Source organism: Cebus imitator, unplaced genomic scaffold (assembly GCF_001604975.1).
Source record: "Cebus imitator isolate Cc_AM_T3 unplaced genomic scaffold, Cebus_imitator-1.0 Scaffold0, whole genome shotgun sequence".
NCBI lineage: Eukaryota > Metazoa > Chordata > Mammalia > Primates > Cebidae > Cebus > Cebus imitator.
The window spans coordinates 20,869,440-20,878,172 of record NW_016107315.1 but is presented as its reverse complement, the minus strand read 5'-3'; positions in this window follow the sequence as shown (position 1 = coordinate 20,878,172).

Below are 8,733 nucleotides of genomic sequence, written 5' to 3'. Positions count from 1 at the left end.
TTATTCTAAAAGATTCTACAGAGGATACAGATGAAGAGATCTGTAGGGTGAGATATGAGGGAAGAGGTAAGGAGCTTCCCATGACCTTCCCAGAGGCACCACCCTCCAGGAAACTCCACGTGCTCAGCTATCCAAAGCTCTCTGAACCCTGTCTTCTGGAGCTTTTTATAGAGTCTTCATTGGATAGGCAGGATCGAAGCATGGGCAACCATGTAGAACTATGACTGGAAAACAAGGATGTGATCTAACACCAACAGACTGAGTGGTAAAACCTAGCAAGGCCTTGCCTGTTCAGATTCGTTTTGGCCTCTCTGTGCAGCATTTCATCCTCTTGAGTACAGGGCAGGATCCTCTCTGGAATGAGAGTTTTATGGCCCCAGATCAGAAAGGCAGGGGAAAATTAGAGTCCTGCTTGGGCTGGTGAAAAGAGGCCGGAAAAGGTCAGAGAGATTCTGTTTTCTGAGGTCTAAGTGCCCCTACATTATAACAGAAGGCAATAACTGGAGCTATGGGAGTTATAAGCCAGGAACCATGAATGAAAACTTACATATTTTTAATATGTAAGATATCACAGGCTGGGTGCGGTAACTCATGCTTATAGTCTCAGCACTTTGGGAGGTCAGGGCGGGTGGATTACCTGAGGTCAGGAGTTCAAGACAAGCCTGGCCAACATTGTGAAACCCTGTCTCTACCAAAAATACAAAAATTAATCAGGCATGGTGGTGGATGCCTGTAATCCCAGCTACTTGGAATACTTAGGGAGGAGAATCACTTGAACCCGGGAGGCAGAGATTGCAGTTACCACTGCACTACTGCACTGCTGCACTCCAGTCTGGATGACAGAGCGAGACTCCATCTAAAATATATATATATATATATATATATATATATATATATAACAATAGAGAGTTCTTTTTTTCTTGTTTTCAGTTGTAGTTAGTATTTATTCCATTTTCCCTGTAATTTCTCTGTGTTTAGAGAAAGAGATCAAAGTTTTAGTACACACTTACTCTTTCTTCTAGAATCAGAAGCCCCGTTTTTTTCATGGTGACTTCTGAAGGGTTTTGATACCTTTCTTTTTCTAACACTCTGCAATGACCAGTGGTAAACCCTGGAATTAAAAGGAGGTGGCAGGTGTGACTCATTTGAACATAACTACACTGTAAATTATGTGTCTTTTTCACATTCTCTGCCCAAAGAGAACAAAGCCTAGGTGAGAAAAAGTGAAAAGTGGTAGCAGTTGGGGCTAAAAGTAGATAGCAGCCTGATTCTAAAGATCCTGTAAATAATTAAAACAGATGCACAGCAAGCAATGTCAGGAACAAGTGGACACCAAGTATTAATGAGCTGGAGATCAGCATGGGTCTTCAAGAACAGAGCATAGGAAAACATAACAACTGTGTTCTGTCATGCAGCTGTGAGATAATGTGATGTGTGTCTTAAGGAGATAAGAGGAAACTGGCCAGCATCTCAAGTCAACATTCAATATTTGACAAGATATCTCACTTTGCATCTTAGTATCACTTATCTCTGAGGACTTTTAGTGCCCTCATGCCACTTAAGATTAGGTACATTTTCATTTCTCACCATTTATCTGGTTATTTCATTCCTATATAGGTTTTGCTGGAATAATTCAGAGTTCTTTGGAGATTTGCTACTGTTGACCCAATAACTATCATTAACAGGATCTTATATTTTACCCTCCCTAGGTAGACGCAATCTAGTTTCCACTGAGAAACTCTACTGAGAGTCTTCTGATTCAGTCCTAGGAAGAGAGAGAATTGATGGCATGGGAAATCTAATCCTGAAGTTCTTTCACCATGTCACTCTGTGTTTCTAAGGCCACAGTGGGACCTAAGCTTTAGCCTTCCCTCCCTGTTGTAGAGTCATTTTCCCCAAAGACATAACGGGAAAGGCTTTATCTAATGTCTCTTTTCAGTTATCTCCCTGGAAGGTGTCTCCTCAGTACTGTGTGTCCTTCTTGCTGCTACTGAGCTCTGTCTGGCTCTCTGATCATTTCAACACGTGGCATCTCTAGAGAGGCTGTGGAGGAGAGAATATGGGTGAGCTGCCAACAGTGGAGCTCTGAGGTCATCACTGCCTGATAAACGAGTTCACAGGACACTCTCAATCCAATATGGAGCTTACATAGTTTAAGACATTGATGCAGATGAGAAGCACATCTGGACTGCCTGTGTACTTCTAGTGAGAATTCATAAAGTAGCCCAGGCACAGCTTCCAGACGCCACCACTGCATGGACCATGCTTGTTTGTAAAAGTTGAATCAAATATGTGAGGATTCTTCAGCACAAGCACACTGGAATTCCATATTAATCATATGGATCCTTCCTGGGCATGTGACCTGCTCTGTTTTGCTGCAGCCCATCACATTAATTACATCATATGGTAAGGAATCTCAATATCCAGGTTCTTCTGCTCTCAGTATCCTCAGAACGTTTCACAGAACTTAGCAACCTTTAAAATAGGGCGCATTTATGATCAGTTGAGTAGGTTCTTCATCTAAGTAGTGTGATCCATTTGGATCTGTAGGCGAGTTTGACAGTCCAGCTGATAAGACCTCTCTTTTCAGTGAAACAGACCACACTTCCCCCTCATGTTTTTTTTTTTTATTCTTCACAATATCACTCATAGGTTGTGAATATATACCAGATGTTTTAATGGGTGCGATACAGACAATTCTATAAATTATGCATTGCAATATTGGTTTGTTCATGAACAAGAGAAATTCACCCAAAATGTTGAACCCTTTGCAGAATTAGATATGCCCGTTTTTTAATCTTGCTTCATTCCCTTCATACCCACATCTTTCTGAAAATTCTTCTTCTAATCCTTTTCTGTAACTAGCAATCAAATTTCTAGAAAGCCTAATCCCTACCCATGAGAATGAACTTCACCCCGACCTTCATCACGCCACCTCCTGCAGCATTGACTTCCCCAGTTTGTTTCAATATTCCTCTTTGCTTACCTTTGTGTCTATGAGCTACCTGCTTAGCCTTGCAGATCTCCCATGGAAAAACATTAAATTTTAGAATCAGTAAAGACTATGTTTATGGGAAGAAACATATACTTTAAACTGTGATAATTTGCCAGATTGCCTCTCTTGCAATGAAAGTGTCTCACGTTATTAGACAGAGCGCTATCAATTTCTTTTCCACATTCTCCTTTTCAATTCTGCCTCCTTATTGTACATAAAAATCAGCAATAGGCTTAACAGTGAGTCATACACGTTTTGAGTTGCCTCCTACTCAATGCTTTAAACATGTTGATTCAATCCTCAGGTCAACTTTCCCAGTCAGAATGCGTATAAAAAAATAACAAAATAACAACACTTGATTTAAACAACAGTCCTTGAATTTTGCCTTATTAATAGAAAAAAAAGCTGGATAGAAGATAATCTAAGATAATTCTGACCATAGGAACATAAAGAGATGCAATCTCATTATGATAATTGAGGTGAATTTTTCCCTATGTAGTTTAGCTTTATTCCAAAAAAGGAATCCTGCCTCATCCAGAAAATCTTCTTAACTTTTTCTCCATGTACAAAAATTGAAAAATGTTTAATTTTGAGTAAGCTTTCTTTAAAATGTGTTTAAAATTCAGTGTTCTGACATAAGGGAGATTATGATTTTTAGTGGATATTTTGCAGTGATCTAGGCTCTCTTCCCAGGCTTCTTCCATAGAAATCAGAAGAGAACCAAAAATTGTTTATTTTGCAGGCAAATCCAATGATAAATAGCAATTGATTATCTGCTACGCACATAATAAGCTATATTTACTTTAAAAGCCTGGGTACTAGCAAATTTTCATACTAGGATATAGGATTTAGTAATAAAGTTAAAGACAGTACTATTTAACCCACAGTTTTCTGAAAACTGCTAAGAAAAGAATATTTAAAATTCCTTTAGAAGTTAATCATCTTCTCATTTATTTTCATGAATAAAGTTTGTTCTTTAAATACTGTATTTGAAGCTTGTTTCACACTTTCATTTCTAAGGCTAGAGATCAAGGGGTACAATGAGAGGGTCACACAAATTTGATTGATGAATCACAGAATTGCAGAGGGCTCTCTGCCTGAGTTTCTGTCCATGGCCACAAAGAGTTGCAGTCTGGTCAGAAATGCAGGTTGAGCAAACCCCGTGCACACTCTCTGCAGAGATAATTTTTGGTATGTCAATTTCATTACAAATATAAGTTATGGAAATAATGGAAGAGAGAGAGGAGAGAGAGAGAGAGGGAGAGGAAAAAAAGAGAGAGAGAGCAGCATGGAACACCTAGCCTCTGTGCTTAGGACCTGCTTGCATAGGCCACAGTTTGACTTCAGGAATGTGATGGGAATGGCAGCCATAACTTCTTTGGCACAGGCTTAGGTAGCTGTCAAATAAAGCATCAGAAGATTGACATGTAGCTAGCAGCCTCTCCAGGGCCTTGTGGTGAGCAGTATATACAGCATGTACATAATGGTGCGCATACCTTGCAGTGGCTAACCAATGACAATAAAAGGGTGGCACTGTGTCAGTGGGTGCAGTAAGATCTCAGAGCAGTATAGGCAAGGAAAGGAGAAAAGATGGACAGCAGAACCCTTAACATGGATGGCCTATCTCTGCATTTAAGGTAAAGCAATCATTGAAGACAAACTCATGCCAATCACAACGATATTTTTCAAGGAAAAAAAACACATGTATGGTGTGTGAAACCCCAAGGAACAATGTTTCTGAATATAACGTTTCTCGAAATGATACAAAATTTAAAAGATATAATCAGGATAATACAATAGAATCTCCAGCGCTCAGCCATATACAGTAACAAACTCAGGCATCACAGTGTGATTTCTCATTTTAAAGAAGAATCTACACAGGATATCAATGAAAGGAATGTTTTGCTTAATATAGAAATCCTTCTAAACAAATAGCCTTTACCTACAACAAGCAGAAAAGCCATAGAAAACTGTTGTTAATTTATAATTTGGATTGGCAGGCATTCTTTTTTTTTTTTTTTTTTGTAGTATCTGTCTCTAAATCGAGCTTTCTAATTTCAGATAATCCTCATTAGCACCTTCCCAGAGGAAACTCTTTGAATAGAGTCATTATTTTTCCCATATGTTTTCACCTTACAAATCTTCATAAAACCAGAAAATCGTGGTCTTCCATGTTCTCCCTCCCTTAGCTTCTGTCTCTCTCTAGGCACCATGCTGACCTCTGTGCTGATCTGATTTCGTTAAAACTATAGACTCGTTTATGAGATGAAGAAAACTGCATAAGGACAAGACATGCATTTTTCCTACCTCTAAACTCACCTCATCATATAGGAGCATCAACAGATTAGAAAGGCTATAATTTAAAAGATGAAATGTAACAAGTGTTAGCAAGGATGTAGAGAAAAGCCTTGCACACTGCACTACTGGTGGGAACGTAAATTTGCACAGCCATTATGGGAAAAATAGAATTACCATATGATCCAGCAATTCTACTTCTGGGTATGTATCCACTGGAACTGAAATCAGTACATTGAAGTGGTATCTGCATGCTCATGTGCATTGCAGCATCATTCACAATAGCCAAGATATGGAAACAAACTAGTATCCATCAATGTATAAGTGGATAAAGAAAATGTGGTATACGTACACAGTGGAATACTATTCAGCCTCAAAAAGGGGGGAAATCCTGTCCTTTGCAACAACATGAGTGAACCTGGGGGATGTTATGCTAAGTAAAATAAGCCAGGCACAAAAAGACAAATAGTCCTAGATCTCACCTATAAATGGAATCTAAAAAAGTCAAACTCATGAAGTAGAGCTTAGAGTAGTGGTTACTGGGGCTGGAGTGACAGGGCTAGGGATGGGGAGGGTGGACGGAGAAAGGAGAGGTGCTGGTTAAAGGAGATAACATTTCAGTTAGGTAAGAGGGATAAACTTTCGTAACGGAGTGACATGATGACTACAGTTAATTATAACACAATTCAAATTCACTATAAGAGTAGATTTTAAATGTTCTTACCACTGAGAAATGGATAATTATGTCAGGTGATAAATATGTTAATTAGCTTGCTTTAATCTTTCCACAGTGTCTACCTATATTGTAGTATCATATTGTACCCCATAAATATGTGGGATTATTTGTCAATTAAAAATAAATAAATTTGAAAGGATTATAGAAAAGGTAAGAACAGTGTCTCAGAGAGAATACATAATGACCAGGAAGTGTCTTTATTAGGATCTACAAAAAAAAAAAAAAAAAGTCACTCACAAAACATCTCATTCAGATTTTGACAGATATCCTAGCTTCTACTTACTTTTGCTTTAAAGGAAACAAATCTCTCCAAGTATTTGAGCGTTTAAATAAATTTGGCATTCCTTTGGATATTTTTTTCTTCTATAGTCATAGTTTCTAATATGGAAAAATTAATTAAGTAGTTCTTATTTTAAACTTTGGTGATAATAAGATTCTTAATTTTGGGAAGAAACATGTTAATGATGTCTTTGTAAAATCACTTTTAACTGGAGACCATGACAGCTGTTGTCAGAGCTATTTAGTTGGCCTGTGTCACAGTATAATAGTTATAATCATTTTATATAATTCTTTCTTGTCTTTCCAAGTCTAATTTCAAGGTGCTTTACATCTCTGAAAGCACAAAAATTAATTCCTTGAGCATCATAGTTCATCAATAAATGTTTGTTAATCTGCAGAGTTGGGGTTATGGAAGAGACACCATTTGGAGAGGAGTCTATATTGAAGAGTTTAGTAGAGGTTTTTCAAACATTCTTAGTTCCACAGCAGAGTGTGTTTGAGAAGTCACAACTCAGTTACAAACACGGGCATGTGAACAGAAAGGCCTGCAGGATCTGGCAATAAAGATTCTTACCCGATATGCTATAATGTTTGTACTTCATCCTCTGGGCTGTGAAGAGTCGCCAGTGAGCAATGTAGTCAGATGGTGTTCTAAAAATGTATTGTAATATGAATCAGTGTGGACAGGCAGCTGGACATGGGCCAGTGTAGTAGCTAGGATTCCTTCTAAGAGGGCATCAGGGTGTGATCAAGGTGTGAAACAAAGTGGGAGCACTAAGAGGGAGAGTATGATAATATAAAAAGATTTAAAAACTAGAGTAGTGGAACTGAATGGATGATCAGCAGAGTGGGAGTGTGAAAAGGTAAAAGTGTGCTCTTAGTTTCTGTCTTGGGCATCTCACCACATTGTAAAGTCATTACTCTAAAGATGGAAGGAAGAAGGGGAGATGCTAGTTTGTCTCGGGCAGTATCATATCTTGAGCCTCATTAGAGGCTTTGATGATTGATAGATTACCTTCTTTGTAGTGTGTTCAGCATGAAGATTAGCTTGTCATGCACTTTAGAAAGTATTTGTGATGCTTCATTACACATATTTGGCTGAGGTTAGGAAGACATTTAAACACAGTTATTGAATTCTATTTCATAAATCCGTTCACTTACTTATAAGCGACTTGGACTGTAGGAAGCACCATAACAACCTGGGAATAGAGTGATGTGGTAATGTACGCTGAGGGAGCCTAATCAGTCACCTTTCTGCCCACTTCCTCATCTCTGTGTACTAAACATTGATGAATAGAAATAAAGATCCAAATGGATCAAAATACAATGTTAGTATCATTAATCATAAAACTGGATTAAGAATGCAAGGGGAAAATCCTCTCTCTCTTCTTCGAAAGCCTTGGAAACAGCAGCATCTCAGTTTGCCTTCTTCACTGCTAGGGGAAAAGCAGGATTCTGACTTTAGCCAGCTTGTTGCCGGGCAACCCAAAGAGAGCTACGGGAATCAGCCAGCAGGATGCCCTGCTTGGCTCTCTTCAGAACATAGTGTGCATTGATTTAATATCAAGGATGCACTTCACTCTCAGCCAAAAATGCATTCTCTAATCTATTTCTCATCACAAATTTTCTAGTCATAGTATCCAATATAGCCCCAAAAGAAGAAACTGTAAAACAAACATTCACAAGTGTTAAAATATGCCAAATAATATAATGCCAACAAAATTAAACTGCCCACAGATATAAACTCTGAAAATGATTTTTTAAATTTTCAGAAAGAAATTAAAATACAAATATGAAATGCCCTTTTGTTGTATATTGAAGCCCAAAGAATTACAAATCCAGTATTTCCCCCCTACGCAATTTTATATTCATGTTATTTTTAGGGCTCAGTGCCTTATTTGAGGTCACAGGTCTTTCTGTGACTAATCTCTGGGCTTTCACTTCATGAAATAGGGTGAGGCTTCTTTAGCACTTCCAAGTTTGAATGCTCCAACTTGGAGGTTCTTTGTTAATTTCCACTTTCCCAAGTGGAAGTGTATGAATTTCACAATACCAGTCCCGTACCTAAAATAGTAAAAATAATAAAATAATTCCTAGCCATGTAGTAACATTTCAAGCAAAATAATATTCCCAGGACCCAGTACATGGTATAGTTTCAACCAACTGCTACTGCAAAAATTATATGAGAGAACTCATGGTTCTGGAAGTTAGGAGTATAAACAGAGATGATGTGGGATGAAGGAGAAAATCTTGATGTCATCCTGTCAGGGTACTAGTCAGTCTGTGCAGGTTGCCTAGAACCCATAAACAGTGAGTCTGGATTGAGAATTCAACTGCCGGCTGGGCGCGGTGGCTCAAGCCTGTAATCCCAGCACTTTGGGAGGCCGAGGCAGGTGGATCACAAGGTCAAGAGATCGAGACCATCCTG